The sequence below is a fragment of the Falco punctatus genome (assembly GCF_963210335.1).
Source record: "Falco punctatus genome assembly, chromosome: 7".
NCBI lineage: Eukaryota > Metazoa > Chordata > Aves > Falconiformes > Falconidae > Falco > Falco punctatus.
In genome coordinates, this window is record NC_137587.1 from 5,115,003 (window position 1) to 5,131,338 (window position 16,336).

The 16,336-nt window shown below is 37.4% G+C and overlaps 1 long non-coding RNA gene across 1 annotated transcript in view; it reads left to right on the forward strand.

Moving 5' to 3' along the window:
• The first annotated feature begins 2,064 nt into the window (after window positions 1-2,064).
• LOC308067042 overlaps window positions 2,065-16,336 on the forward strand; it is a 48,482-nt gene continuing 34,210 nt past the window's right edge. Inside the window, exon 1 of the long non-coding RNA XR_013929421.1 lies at window positions 2,065-16,323. This is a non-coding gene — a long non-coding RNA (uncharacterized lncRNA). The remainder of the gene's footprint in view (window positions 16,324-16,336) is intronic.

Genomic DNA, 16,336 nt, shown 5'->3' on the forward strand with positions numbered 1-16,336 from the left:
GTCTTGCAAGCTTGTTCAGTTTCCATCACACTGTAAATACAAGATAGGGAACATAGTTAAAACTTTCAAATTCCTAGATAATAGTTTTCTATGTGGATGCTACCTGTTTGTCTTCACTTGTGCAGTTCAGCAAGGCTTAGATTTCAAGTTATATGGCTTGCCCATGATTTCTGTTTAAAATGAACCAACAACAAATTTATTGATAAGGCTGGCTCTTGTGCAGATCTCCAAAGCGGGAAAACAGCAGTAACACTGTCAACAACCTCACCCTGCCTTGCCCTTGTAGGGTCTGGCCGAGTGATGAGATACAGCACACTCAGTGATTTGCCCCATTAGTGCCTTTAAGGAGGTGAATTTGTTTACACTTGTTCCTGTATGATAGAAATTAGTGATCCTGTAACTTTTTTGCCCTCGAGAAGTAGATGGTTTCCTTAGCAAAGGGTGATCTGAGGCAGTGAAGGAAATACAGAAACACTTGCAATCGTAAATGTTAAGGTTAATATAGGACAGTTAGACAATTTAAATATTAGGGACAGATACAGGCCTGACTTGAAAGGGACAAGCTGAGTGATGAGAGGGTGGGCAGGCTGTGAAGCTTTATGATTGCAAGAAAACTGCTTGTATAGCCACATGCAGGCATTAAGATGGGCATGCATGCCATGTGGTGCTGTTGGCAGGAAGGGTCTGAACCTTTGTCTTTTCTCCTACGATAAATTTCATGCCACTATGAAGCCATTTTTACTCCTTTATTCCTACCCATATCAACTCAGCTGAGTGCCTAACCCACTCCGGCAGGGTGCCCCTGGGGCATTTCCCCTCATCCCATCTGTAGACTTCAACAAGACCGTGCCCTGCCTCCCATGTGAGAGCCTTGCCGGAGTTTTAGTTGTCCTGACCAAAGAGGAACATTCTTCAGCCATAAAGGCGTGCACGGTAGGGCAGTTTAATGTGTTTAGCAAATAATTCTCACTCTTCTGTAAAAATGTTACCGCATGTAATGGAAGAAATACCAGCCCAGGAGCAGGGTGTGTTGAGGTGACGTGCGGAATTAGACTCTATAACTCGAAAGTTATAAAGTAGGTATGTTTATTGCGCGCAGATGCACGGGGGATCGCTCCTCCACAAGCGTGCATACCCAAAGTGAGGAACCATCTCACATTTATACATTAAAACAAATGAATATTCAATTAACGCCTATACATATTCGTTACCTAAACCCTGCTTCGTATGTTAATTAGCTTATCAGTCCGTTTCCTGGAATGTGGTGGTCTTGCAGGTTTGTAGGTGATTCATGTTCTTGTGACCATCCGATCTTCTTCAGCAAGGAAAGGTGATTCATGTCCTTGTGACCATCCGATCTTCTCCAGCAAGGAGACTTAGCACTCCCTCCCTCTAGATAGCATTTGAATGTCTCTCATCTTTTCTCATTCTCTTTTAAACAGCCCCTTTGTTAGAGAAAGAAGGGCAGGCGTCTCCCCGTCTTCCCTTTGTTAGAGGAAGGCGTCTCCTCAAAAACTGTAGTTGTCTCCTCAGAGCTGTGTGCCTATGTGACCAGACACCCCACCCATGACTAGTCACCATACCCACATTCCTGAGTAGACATATACAATCACAATCGATGTCCATTGTCCCCATTTCACACTATTTCTCCATATCAGAGGGAAAAACAGTAGGCTGCAGGAAATGGTGAGAAAGGAGAGCACAGCCAATGTTCTGCTATTTACTTGGTACTCTGTCCAGTTACAAGAAGTTTTACTTTTGGCATTTTGGTTTATCTAACTGCTATAGTAATTAGATATTTGTATGTTGATCCCTTGTAATGTCTATATGTCATCTTCATGAAATGATAATAATGATAAAATGATAAAAAATGCTGATAAGCACCCAGAAATGATTTCTAGTGTATTATGCTATGATGAGAAGATATTCTGCAACAGACCGTAGCTTTAGCAGGGAGTGGATGTTACTGCATTGTCTGTAGTCACACTTTTGGGAGAGATGTCTGACAGCAGAAACTCTTCTTTTAAGGCTTATGAACAACTGCGGTAGACTTCCCCCCCCCCCCCCCCCCCCCGCCAGATAATTAGATAGTTATGTGATTTTACTTGGACTATGAAGTGGGCTTTTTTTCCACTTCTAGAGTTTTCCTACTACAAAGTGCTGATAAGAGGTAGGGCCTTGCACCGGCTTACTGCACTGACACGAGGTTTTCTAGTAATAACTGGTGGCTAGTTATAACCCTTCAGACTTCACTCAATTCCTGCTAAGGAAGGGTTAAACATTGCATGAAAAAAGGCAGGAAACCAGCTGCTGGAATGTATCCCTCAGATTACTTGGGAGCTGGTTCAGGCTCTCCATGCTGTTTCCGCAGCACATGCTCCACAACAGCAACAGCAAGTGGGCAGAGCCAGGCTGCCAGCACTGGACCTGCCCCAGGCCAGAGGGAGCACTGATTTTCACCAGCAATTTGAAGTGGTAAGCTGAGAAACCATGCATTTATTATGTTAGAACTTTCGCCCAAGCATATTATAGTGTAGGTCAGGCTTATCTTCTAAGAACTGCAACACTGTGGTACTGTAGAGCTGCATCAGTTCAATGCAGAACTTGCGTGAAAATAAGTGGATTTTTCTATACAGTGTGCATCCTGTTAGTGGAAGCATATTCACAAAGACTCTAACAACTACGAACAGGATTTCTTAAGTCCTGTATAGTGCTTGTGCTTAACTTTTTGATTATGGGCAGAAAAAAACAATTGTAAAATAGAGTATTTTTACAAGACTAATGTATTCACCCCTGACATACTGCAGAATTCTTTATTGAAATGCTAAAGCTCTTTAACATTTGCTCTGTTTTCTCTTGGGACAATTAGTTAGATAATGTTTTAAATAATTTTAAATTATTAATGAAATACCTAATGAAGTAGATCAGTACAAAGATTTTCAAAACCCTCGTTTTTGAGAACATCTGAAACATTTTGCTACTAACTCTATCCTAAAGTCAACATACGGATAAACCATACAAGAGAGGCCAGTTATGAAACACGGTTCAGTAGGTTTTTTCACTAGACAGGGATCCACTTCTCTGTCCTTTCCACCTGCTGAGAAAAGACTCACAAAGATGATCAAGAACATATAGGCGTGGTTGGATTTCTGTTCTTATACCTAAAGATAATGCTTCGACACTGTTTGAAGTAGTGAAAGAAGGTGTCTGCTCTCTCTGCAGCAACAGGATTAAATTACTTCAGTTATCAAACTGCCTTTTTTCCAAATTTAAACTTACTCTATTTAAGCCCATAATACTTAAAGTTACTGTTCAAGAAACTGCCATGTAAAAGAAAATCTCTTTCGGTGCCCTCTGCTAAGCGACTCTGGTCTGACGGCCATGGGTGTACATTAAACCATACCAATTATGTTCAGAAATCATCCACATAGCCGCAGCAGCTAGACACAACTTTCAGACATTTGTTTTAATTTGCATACCTTATGTGAATGTAGAAACGTTGTGAGTGACAGGACACTGACAATAAAACTAAGCAGGGACAAAGTGTTTTGCCACCACCACAGCATGGTCAGCTGCAAGTGGAAAATATGATTTCCTGAACAAGAATATCTGTCACTGTTGTCCTAGCAGACTCTAAAAGGCAACAGCTACTCTTGATGACACTGACACAGGTTATGCTTATGCAGCAAGTTTGTGGTGTTTGCTGTAATTATTGTAAAACATTTGACTGGGTCATGAAACCAGACAATGTCAATTAGTGCTCTGCCTGCAATTCCAGGGGATTAAGCGCTGAGGTGGAGTGCTCAAGAGATGTAAGGGATGCATTATTGCATTACAGAACTGTGAAATGTATAAACCAAATGGCAATTTCAGTGTATGAGGTGTCTCGCTACACTTTTCTCAAGGTCCTACAGTAAACTGTACACCTTGAAGTGCCGTAAAAATAGCAAACAAATGTAAACACCAAAAATGCAAGTATATATGTATAGGTGACTCGGCGTATATAATTATATGCTTATAAACCATACCATTTCATCAGCAAATATAAATTGCTCTTAATTTAGGCAGCTAACGATACTTCTGCTTATTCGAACATGGGTTAACGGACAGAATACTCAAGCATTGACTAAGATATTTCTGAAGCATTAAACAGGAGCATCCAAGTGTCCGTGCACGTAGATGTTATCACACCTTCTCATAGTTAAAGCTACTAGCACTTGAGACTTTCTTCTCTATCTTTTTAGAAAAGGCAAGCTGAGCTCTTTCTTCCTTCTGGAAACTTATGAAAATGCCAGATAAGTACTTCCAAGCAAAATCTAGAGCTTTTGCTTGCTCTTTCTGTAATTTCTCAGATGCTTTTGACATGATTGCTTTTGAAGCACTGCTGAAGGAAAAGTCTGGCTGCAGTTGCAGCCTCTACCATGATGCAAATTTGTTGCACAATAGGTCAGGAAACACCTTATGGAAACACTTCAGCATCAGCAACGCTGCCACTATGAAGATCTCAAGCATTTTATACACTAATACTAAGCTTCACAATCCCCTTCTGGAATATTCATATTCTGCCAGATCTGTTTGTGATAGGTGCAATAAATTTGTTTTTATTATTTTTTTTTTTAATCAACCTGCACAGCAAGGCATTGGAAAGTCAGCAGTAGAAGCAAGCAGTGCTAAGGCATGTGTTCCAGTTCCTAGATACTTTCTATAGCAATCAGCAGGAGTTATGGTCTCACTCTGGCTAATTGGAAGCTGAGCAGAAAATGTTTGCTGCTGCATGCAACTTAATAACGAATGGGTGGAACAAGTTACACATAAATTGCTTCTGATATTTAATTGCTGTAGCATAGCAGGGAAGATGTACAGACTGGTATTTCTTTTAAAGAGAGAAAAGGTTGGGTAACATAATATTGTAAACTGGATGGGTTGTTGTGTGGTGGTGGTGTTTGGGTTTTTGTTGTGGTTTGTTTTTTTTTTTTTTTTTCAAAAAAAATGAAGCATGCATGAACATCTCTGCTTAAGTACCAGCACATGCTGTCTCAATTGCATCAGCTTTGCTAGAGGAAGCCTTTGCAACCACCCTACAGCTGTATGGAGATACAAGTAAACATGCTCACCTGAAAAGATATAATAAATGAAGTGTGAATATTTTTCAGAATGCCTTAGGTTCCCTGCACTCCCACTTACCTCACCTCTGTACTTCATCTCCCATCAATGCCACCTCAGAAAAATGTATCCTTCCCCCAAACAGATGTTATACTACTTTGAGCTTCATATAAGCAAAAAAAAAAATTCTCCAAATTATACAAAAAAACCCTGATAAACTTACTATCTAATCATTCACAGATGTAAAACATTATTGATAACATTGAAAGTTATGTTTCATGTAAAGACCTTGTATATCCTTGGGCAGAAATTTCATACCAAAACCTAGATCAGAAAGCTATAGCCAAAGTATGGCCTCCATAGGAGGGCATGCCATATGTTTCCCTAACTAATTTAAGATCCTGCTTAACAGAATGGCTATTGTCTAAGATGACTCTGGGAAAGAAAAGTCTTTCAGGGAAAACAGAAGCATGCTTGTTTAATGGCTGTGTACAGCAGAAGTGTTTAAAAATGGTTTGTTTCCATGCTAAATTATTATTTTCAGTGTGAGTACAGCAGACAATTTTGGTGAAGAGAAACTCTGCTTACGTGCAAAGTGTAGATAAAGGTGAAGCTCACAATGCAACGGAAAACATGAACCTGTGTCTTCTCTTGCAGTCAGTTATTTGGTGCCTTGGTTTACACTGTCAGTAGGTTCATACAACTTTTAAAGTTGAAAATCTTTTTTTATCTTTGGAAGTTTAAATATGAGATTTAATTATCTAAAAGGAATTAATTAATTACTTTTCAGTTTCATGTTAGACATGGAATAACATTTCCCCTGCAGAATCTTTCACAGACATTCCCACGATTTTTATCATATCACTTTTTTTCTAAGTACAGACACACCCCCACAGTTCCCCTCTCTTCAGCAAAATAACTTTCTTGGCAAGTCTTGCCACATCTAGAATAAAAGAAAGACACCAGTTTCTACCCATCATTTTTACCCACAACTATATTCTCTTTCTCATATAATTAATATATTATATTAATATAATAACTATATTAAGGGTTTAAACCCCCTTAAACGATGGAGCTTGACAGCAGGAAAGCTTGCACTGCTGCAGCTACTGCTGCCCATTTCGGATAGCTGTTTTCCCATTTCATTGCACTACTATTCTGTATTTTGAAAGTCATGAAGAACTGAGATCTTTATTGTAAAATCATGGTAATTCTCACAAAATCATTGAGGCAAGTTTGAAGTTTCTGCAACTGTTATGTCCTGTGTGCTTTTCAGACTGGATCAGCAGCTCACTAAATTAATTCTCGCGCAAAGTACAGGGACCTAAGAAACGGATCCTAGTCATGTATTTTACTGTATTGAATTATTACGAATGCTGAATGCATAAAAACTTAACCAAGAACAACGCTTCTTTTTATAGCTTCTCCCTTTATCCCTTTTCTCAATATATCTGAATCTATTTCTGGCAGCTCTAACGAGCTTTCAGATTCTTTATGAATTCCAGCCAAGGGGTTAGGATTTAATACATGCTGGACTTAAAGATGTTCCTCCCTTTGGAAGAGCAGAAGGCCTAAAATGAGATCGAGCATCTGAAGCTGTTAAAAGAAGGAAAATTGGCTGAAGTAAAGAAGCTGTGGTGAGAAAGCCTCCTGTTCTAGGGAGTTGTGTAGTGTTTTGCATTGCACTCTTGCCAGCAAGGTGGGGAATAGGTGCAGGTTACAGGAATACCTGTTCTCTCAAGCTGTTGCACCATTTGGAGTTTCCATAAGAACTATGGCTGGAACAGGGTGAATCTTTTGTAATTAAACCCTCAGCTGGAGCTTAGTTTTGGGATTTTATCACAATTCTGAATTTCACAGGTAACTGTCACAGATATTGTGGCACGCTTGGGGCTGAATTTTAACATTGTTCAAAGTGTAAAAAGCAACCAGAACCTTCTGTGAGAGCTGTAAAAAGCGGGAGTGAGACAGCTGAAGCGCTTTATTTGTCTTATGTATAAGAAGACTGAGATATGATTGTATTGTAGTTTATAACTAAATTTTTTGTACTTATTTATTGAAATACCACATGCTAAAATACCAAATTCTAAAGGGATATTTAACCCGGAAACAAAAAACATGGACTTTATTAATGGCTTGAAAATTAGTTAGAAGATTGTAAGGCCCTGCATAATTGAAAAGGGAAGTAAGGGAGATTTTAGACATTTTTTTTTTTTTTAATGTGATTAAGTCTTAATTTAGCTGCTGGTTTTGAAATTTTTTTTTTTTACCCCCAAAGGGACAAGTAAACAAAATCCAGAATGATACATGTAGCTTGCAGACAATTAGGTCCTTCTGTCAATAGTGTTGAGTGAGACAGAAAAGTTGCTTAAGCTGTGATGTATAAGTAGTAAATTATGGAAGCTGGCAAATAACTGAGTAGTTAAAAAGTCAATAAGAATAGTTTGGGGACTCTGGATTAGGTCTGCAATTGAAAAACTGTTTAAATGACCATGAAGTCATATAAAAAGACAGATTGATTATCTGGGAACAATCATTTTGTGTGAGAAATTGGATAATGGGAATCTGAATTTACATGGGTGAAGAGAACTGGAAAGACTCCCAGGACAGAAAGAGCCTCTTCTAAATTGTTCCACAACAACTTCTTTTAATCCATGTATGAGGTTTTTAAACTCTCACACTTCAGGAAAGCAGAAAAAAAAGTTGGGTTATCTTTGTGGTATGTAAGATGCTTTTTATTTTCTGGTGGCTTGAGGCCATGCAATTCAGTTGGGGAGTATCTAAATGGAGTTAAAATTCCATGCTGTTATTGATGGATATTTGTATCTTGTGTTTAGTTTTGTCACTGTTTTGGTTTGGGATTTTTTAAAGTACTTTTCTGGCAGGCAACAATTCCACTGCTTTCTAACCGTTGCCTGAACTTTTATATTCCTGTTTTATGGATAGGGTAATCAAGATCATTTAAGATAGAAGTAGGCTGTCAGTAAAAATGTAAGGGAGGGGGGGAAATAAAATTAATGATCGGGGCTTATGACTTGTGTGACTTAAATTGAATTTAAGTTCTATCATATTATGTGAAAAGCTTTCTTAATTTTCTAAGTATTCCTCTATTTTGGCTAGGTTTGTGCAGCTTTTTCACATTCACTTATGCATGCTGAAATGGCTATAGATGTGAGCACGTAATGTAATTAGATTAATTCAAATAAGTTTTGTGATAAAAGTTCCTTTTTATTACTGGAAGGTGTGCCACATGTATGACAAGCAAACTTCAAATTTCTGTATTAGCTAGCATTGAAGTATGCATTCAAACATCTATGTTTTGGAGGTGTTTGAAATGAAAGTATTAGCTAATCTAATGCAACCTGAACTAATCTCCATAGCTCTGCATGTCTTTTCCCTTTCTGATCTTGGTTCTTGATTCCAAACACTCCTAACTTCTAATTCGCTGTCACTAGTTAAAAAGGAAATTTCTGTTTGTTTTAGTAAGCCAATTGAATCTGAACCGAGGATTTTAAAGTTCATATGACGTATGGTAAAAAACAGCTCCAGGTTTTGGGTTCATACTCTGTCCAGGTTCTGAGTACATATTAAATTTGGGCACATGTTGTCCTGTGCATCCATATGAAGAAAAATGAAGAAAATCCTTGATGTAATCAGAAAGGAGATGCAGGATACTCCTGTGGTGTGGATAACCGAGGAATTAGAATTGCAAGAATTGACACCTCAGAACACGTGTCCCACAGTATAGTTTTATCTGTTGTCTAATAGCATGTATATTGATAATTATTGGTTTAAATTCTGTCTATATTCATTAACTAGAGACAAAACAGAGGTATTTGCTTAATGCACCCAATCAATTTAGATGCAAAAATCCACTTGCAAGAGTGATTCAGGCCCCCAAAGCTAAATGCTATGAAGAAGCTAGAAGCCATCAACTATTGCTATGCTCATACTGCAGTGATATACCATATCCTATAGATCCAAACTGAACTCTGGTCTTAGTTTGTAAACTTTTGGAAGGGGAGGGAGTGCAGAGCAGAGTCTCTGGTTCTGACTTGTAGTCCCAGAACTGAATCTATATTTTGCAGTAAAGCTAATAGATCCAACTGGAGCCAGTCTCTGGACCACTCTAGTGAAGTACCAAACATTGTGTAAAACGTGCAAACCACCAAGTCAAGGAATCACAGCTCTTCTGTGGTCTCTCCTAAAGGGTGCATTCTTGCCCGCATAATGGCTTTGGAAAAGTTGACTGAAAAATCCACTGCAAGTTCCCAGTGTTTTCCCCACTGAAAACAAAGTTGTAATGGGAGTCGCTGGGGTGACATGAGGGGGTGATTTCAGCCTGTTCTCATATAGATAAGCATTTTTGCACCTTGTATGACCTTGATTGTCTGACAGCTGAACAGATACCGCAGCAAGTTTCTGCTCATTTGAAACAATTCTGTACAGATGTTTTCATAGGATAAGAAAGCTGATCAGAAGGCACTTGAAATCCAGGAAAAGATAAATATAATATATGAAATAAGCAAGTGCAACTGACACTGCTTGGACTTTTAATTGATGTCTTGTGCTGTCAGCAATGCTGAACATTTAAATGTTTTGCTCTAGATGGAAAGTGGAAACCTTAACCCCTGGAAAGCGTAGTCATGGGAATTGCTGCACAGGTTTTCTCACAGTAATTTTTGTTTCAAAACAAAATTTAAAATTAGTGGAGTAATTCAAAATAAATACCATCCAGCCAAGAGATTTTAATCTGAACCTTTCTTTAAGTTCAGGCAAGCCAAGATGGTGTTTGTAAAAGATTTTGTGATTTCTAGTCTGGTCTCTGAAGGAAATGAGAACATGGTTTGTCATCTCCTGCTCTGTACCTGTCCATCAACTCCCACCTCTGTATGACAATGTTTAAATCTATTGGCTAAAGGGACTACTTGGAGAGAGGTAGAAGGGCTTCAAATACTTATTTAACAGAAATTACTGTGAAAATAATATATAAAAAAATCTATGGCAAAGACAGACTGCCTTGATTTGCTTTGTGATTTAATTTTATTTGTCTTGATAAAATAGTTCAGAACTTCAACTGGGAAACATCACCTGGAATGTTCTAAGTATGGAATAAGCTTCAAGTAGGTCTTGTGTTCGATCAGGTACCAATACAACCTAAGTGCGAGAGACCAGACTTCAACAATTCTACTGTTTATGATTCTGTTTATTGTATTTCTGGTTACTACAAAGGTAGGAAATGCCTTCCTATGACTGCACGTTCATTTTCATTCAACTTTTCTTGTCTGCTGTTGGGAATGTGAGATGACATCTTCCCTTGTACAGCCATACAGACTGACTGGGCTTTATGAAGTCCTTTCCTCTGTACTCAGTATTGTATCCTAGTCCTCAAAGTTTGCTTCACTATTTGCTTGAGCCATTTCCTGCCCTTTCTTTCTCTGAGTGCTAATTAAATATGCTATCCATGAAAAATCTTGGATACACACTGCTGTTTCAAATGTCTCCTTCACTCTTCTGCGCTGTCACAAACTGGAACCATAACTTTGGAAACAGTTGGTTTTTTCTGGAGCATTCAGTTTACTCCAATCTTTATTTCAGATTGAAAACTTTCCAGAACACAACCCATCTTCTTTTTGTACATTCTCAAGCACACAAGGCTCTCAGAAAATAACAAATACTAATATTAAACACAAATATACAAGAAGGGCTTTAAATTTAGTACATAAGATTGCTTGAATCTTAATGACATAAATTTGGTTCTTTACATGGCTATTGTCTTTGAGCTTTAATATATGCAACAATACACGTTATGGCTTCAAGAAAAATATTGTGTGCGTATATAATACATATATATATATAAAAATGTGTTCACTAGGAAAATAGAACATAAGTATACAGAAATCCCATGTGTCGTTAAGTTCCAAAATTAACAGTACAAACAAAAGCTGCATGGATAGAGATCTGTTTACTGAAGGGAAATGAAAAAAAATAAATAAAATCACATCTCGATCAGAGGGCCAAACTCTCTGTAGATAAACCGGCACTTATTTTCTTCGCTAACTTGGCTTGGAGGTTTCAGGTTTAGCTCTGGACCGCTCTCCATTTCTTGTATTGCTGTAGATTTTAGGTCTGGTGGCTGTAAGGAATGAGGGAGAAAAATTAGATACAAGACCACTCATGCCTTTTTTTCTTTTGTGAGGTCTAACGCTAGAAAAATTGTAACTACTCCAGTGATTGCATCACAGGTTGTTTTTTTGTTAGGGGGGTGGCAGTGGTAGTGGAGAATGATGGGGGGGGGGGGGGGGGGGGGAGTTATACACACTGAATTTTGCCATTTTCTCATCCACCAGATCTCCAAGAACTCCCGGAGCCCAGTCAGCCAGCAGCAGCACTAGCTGAGTCAGACTGAGCACAACATTGCAGAAACAAACAACCCCCCAGCCTGGTCTGCTCAACAAAAGCACTCTGACCGCTGTTGTGCAGGCAATGCAGGTGTCCAAAAGATCAGCCATTTTGCATTTTTATGGAATCAGTTAACAAAACCAGTTCAAAGCACTTTTCAAACATGAAAATTAAGCCCATTCTGCATCACAAGAAGCTTTCTTAGGGAAACTGAGGCAAGGGAGCCTAAACACAGTTTCTCAATATTCAGGTTTTCATGCCATGTAAGGGAAATAGTTTCTTTCTGTGTCTTCATTTTACTGCAAGATTGTTTTGTTGTCTGTTCCCAGTTATAAGTTATGCTTATAATCCTGTGGGATTCAGACCTCAGGTTTCACCAGCTCTTCCTATGTCTTACTTTTTCATATAAGAAGCGCCGCTGAATTCCTCTTGCCATTCTAGTCAGCAGAGTGTTATCACTGGTTTATGTGAGGTTGAGGGATGTGATGTTTTTTTCTCTTTCTGTACCTGTCAATGTACGCAACTCAGAAATTTAAATAACAAAGCTTATTACACAATCAAGACAAGTACAAATGATTTAAAATCACGTTTAAAGCAAATCTTTACTACTAAATTGTGATGTGTAATACAAAAATATTTAGAACTGTTTTCATAACTTTGTCAGGTGTATTTTTCTCAGTTCTGTTAAGAATAGAAATAGCAAAAAGATCATTTGAACCTTGGAAGATGGGCTGAGATTCTGGCGCTGTTGTCATCAAACCCCATTGAAGGAAATGGCACCTTTCTTAAATTCAGATGATGATGTTATTAATTTTTTTTTTCCAAACTGAAGTGAAGAAGGAAATAAGTGTTTGCCTATAAGAACAACAACAACTAAAAAGCCTTTTGCTTGAAAATTTCTAATCAGTTATGAAAACTGGTTTTGTGGGACATATAAATGTTTATGTATATTATTCTGCATGTGATTTGTTTGGTAAATTCTCTTTGGCATTCAAACATCTTAGTGTACTTTGAAGAAAACATGGAAGTTTTTTGTGTAAGTGGGAAATGATGAAACCTAATTGAGACCAGTGGTATAAATATCAGATGAAAAACTTTGAGTTAAAAAGGCTACTTCAGACATTTAATTGCATGTCCATCACTAGTTACAGGCATTGCAATCATGAAATGAACAGTACTTTATTGCATCTATTGTTTTAGGCTTTAAGAAAAAAAAAAAAACAACAAACCAAACAAACTATAAAAATAATTAGAATTTCCTGGTCACGAGGCTTATTTCCTAATCCATTGTCTACAGCCAGCCAGGAAATCACTTGACATCAGTCACTGGGAAGGCCACAAGTAATTGTGCCAGCTTTATCACTTCCTGAGCTAACGCTTGTAGGAAGCGGACATGAAAACAATAACGTTTTCAGTTAGGGTTCATTTACCATTTAAAAATAGAAAACTAACGAGAGTTTAACACTTGACTGTTACCTCAGGCTTGAAATCAACCATGTGAAGGGACAACTGGCAGCCAGAGCTATTGACCTGTACTACTTTCTTTAGAGCTTTAGTAAACAACTAACCACCCCTAAGTACCAACTTTGACAGCTTCTCTTGTTCCCAGCTATGTATTCCAATGTATTGGTAAAAAATTCATTACTAAGATTTGTGACAAAGGAAACACTGTCAGATTACAGGATCAAATATAATCCAAATATAATTAAATAGCTGTACTCATAAATAGCACTTTTCCATGTATGAAAAAAAAAAATAAGACCTACTTTGATCTTTTCCAGAATTCAATAGAGCTGTACTATAGATTCAATACATTTTTTTAATTATTGTTATTACTAGCAGCAACATTTGAAAGTCAACATAAGTTATGAAGAGATATGACTGAATCTGGAACTTTAAAATAACCAATAAACTTTTAGAAGCAAAGCAGTTACTACTATTGCCCTTTCCAGGTGAAAATTCTGGGTGTCTATCTAAAACTGGATTAGAGCAAAGAATAAACTCCTAAGTGAAGGACACTTATTTGATATGGAATCACTCACTGAAGATTGCTCTTTGTTTTATCCATGGGGTTTTTTTACATTTAAAATGTACATATACATATGTTTATATTTTGAGTGATTTGTGGTACTGACAGGAATGTAGGAACTTTCTGAAGCTGTTCCTTGACAGATTCAGAAGAAAGAAGCAATCTACTGTATGCATCAGGAAGTATGCACTGACAGTTTATGAAGCAGAAATTTTATGCAGTGCAAAGTGTATTGTATTTGCTTTATTTTTATAGGTATAAATAAATATAGCGTGAAGTAACACCCACATATTTTTTTGAATTAATATTTGAAGTGTGAAGTTAAGCATTTGAAATTCATTAGAAAGTACAAGAATCAGGCCACCTTGATGATTTGTTTTTGTGGTCTAACTTCAATGAAAAAAAAATTATCATTGCCAACATTTTCTGTTTTATTTCTGCAGACTTTTGTTTCTCTCGTGTACATCCTTTTGCAAGACAGTCTTTTATTGCAAAGATGTGGATGTGTCTCTTGACACTTGGGTTGAATTTGTATCAGTTCTAGACATTAACAACAGGAATTTGCAACACTTTGGGGCAATGAATAGCCAGGCACATTAGTCTGCATGTATATAATTATAATTTTTAAAAAAGACACGAAGAATTAAAATACTTGAACTTAGCATTTAACGTGGCACTGAATGTTCCATGTCAGTTATCTTATTAGCTCTTAACCAAGTGTCTAATATCTCTCAATGATTAAAGGATGATAAATTTATGTAACTGTTATTTTCCAATAGGAAAAAATGGCCCCAGATAGAGCCTGGCTGCTCCTGTCTGTGCCACACAGAATTAGCGTCAGCTTCTCACCGGCTCTGAGGGTCTGCAAATAGTGTTGCTAAATTCGCACTTTGAAAACACTCAACCCTCTGAAAAACAGATCTTATATTTGGTCTGGAATAAGAAGCTTTCACTTCCATCTTGTTCAGCAAGAATCACAGTATCTTCCTCTGTAGGTTAACAATGTTGACACTGATTAGCATGGAGAGGACAAAAGAAATGTAATGTGTTTGGTTCTGTTGTTGAGGGGTTTATTTTAATTCCTCTGAAAAGACTTCTCAGTTTCTGTAATTCCATTCTAGAGGAACAGTGTAATAATGAAAACTGGTCTATAAGTCCATTCTAGGCTAAGGAATTAAAGCAAATTTAAGTGTTTTTAATTTAAATCCTGAAAAAGTAATGCTTCTACTTGGAATTAAGACAGGTTGTTCATCAGATGCAATGTGGCTGTTGCTGTGCAAGTTTGCAAACTTTCAGATTTTTGCTTTGAGAAACTAGCTCTTTTGATACCTATGACTCAAAAGCTTGGGAAATGTTCAGTATATCTACATGAAAATTAGATTAAAACTACTGCCATCTTGTTTGAAAGGTACAGCTGAGGGTTTTCTATAGTTTTAATAATTACATTTTAATACGGAGCATATGTACAAGTGATCTATACCAGTGTTTAAAATTCTCTGTGCTCTTGTTTTCTGTTTTACCTTTGTGATAGTTACACCAACTAACTGAGGAAAAAGACATTGGTATTATTATGACTTGCTTCTGTTAGTACAGTTTTAGCTCCAGATAGAATGAATTTACAAATAGTAAAGATCTTTGCATCATTTTTGTCAATCCTCCTATGTAATTAATAAAACTGGAAAAAAGTGCCCTTTTTTTTTTAAGTTCTCTAGAAGAAAAAAAAAACCAAACAGGCTAACGATGAAAGAAGGATGATGGAATCAGTGTGGTGATGAAGGAGCTGCTGATACTGGAAAAAACACAGAAATGGTCATTCTTCTTTTCCAAGAAGGCAGCAGGGAGGGGAGTGCACAGGGGAGGGAAGGATACCATGTCTTTCAATTCTTCCTAATCACCTTCTTGACCCAGAACTCCTTCTTCTGTTCTCTTATTTCAGGTCAAGGCCCCTAATTAGCTGTTAAGCATGCTGTGTTGGCTTTACAAAGCTGGTTGGAAGGGTAAGAGTAAGAGCCTAGGAAATAGAGACCTTTTCAATTTGGTCTAAGGTGAGTCTAATGCAGTAAGTCTTTAAACTGCAAGCTTCTTCCACTCCAGATCAAAGCAAATTATTGTGTAGTGTTCAATATCTCTTTCAACTCTCACTCAAAATGCAAACATATACTACTATACTTTATATACAACATACCTGGAGAAGCATATCTGATCCCTTGCTTTTAGTGAGTAGCAACTTAGCCCATGTTAATGTCACAAAGTATTGTGCAGGGCTCCTCCTTTGTAGAGGAAAGTATTTTACACAGCGAGTAAAGGAGGAAAGGATTATGGTTTGTGATAATTATCACCATTCTCAGGATGCTCTTAAATGCATATTAAACATTTGTACAGGAACATAAGTTTTGAAAATACAGCAGTATAAAATAGTCTTCCTGACACATTAAAGAAAATTATAAAGGAATACCACTGTTCCTTGATAATCTGACAGAAATCATTTCAATCTAACACTGGAGAACAAAAGCTGAAAGCAAATGTTGCAGCCATAGGGGTTCTGCCACATACATTAAAAGTAAGCTTCAATGCAAGGGAAAGTAATTTTTCATACTTGTGTAAAATTTTGGCTGTCTTTTATTGCACAGAATTTCTGAGTTGAAGGTGAAGAGAAAAATCTTCCAGGTTAATGTTGCAGGCTGTCTGCTGGTGCTCAGAGTACGTCTTGCTGACCGTATTAATGTGATTCACCTAAACTAGAAGACAGAATGTGGCTGAACTTTAAAATGATACAACACAATAAAAAGGTAAGATTTTATG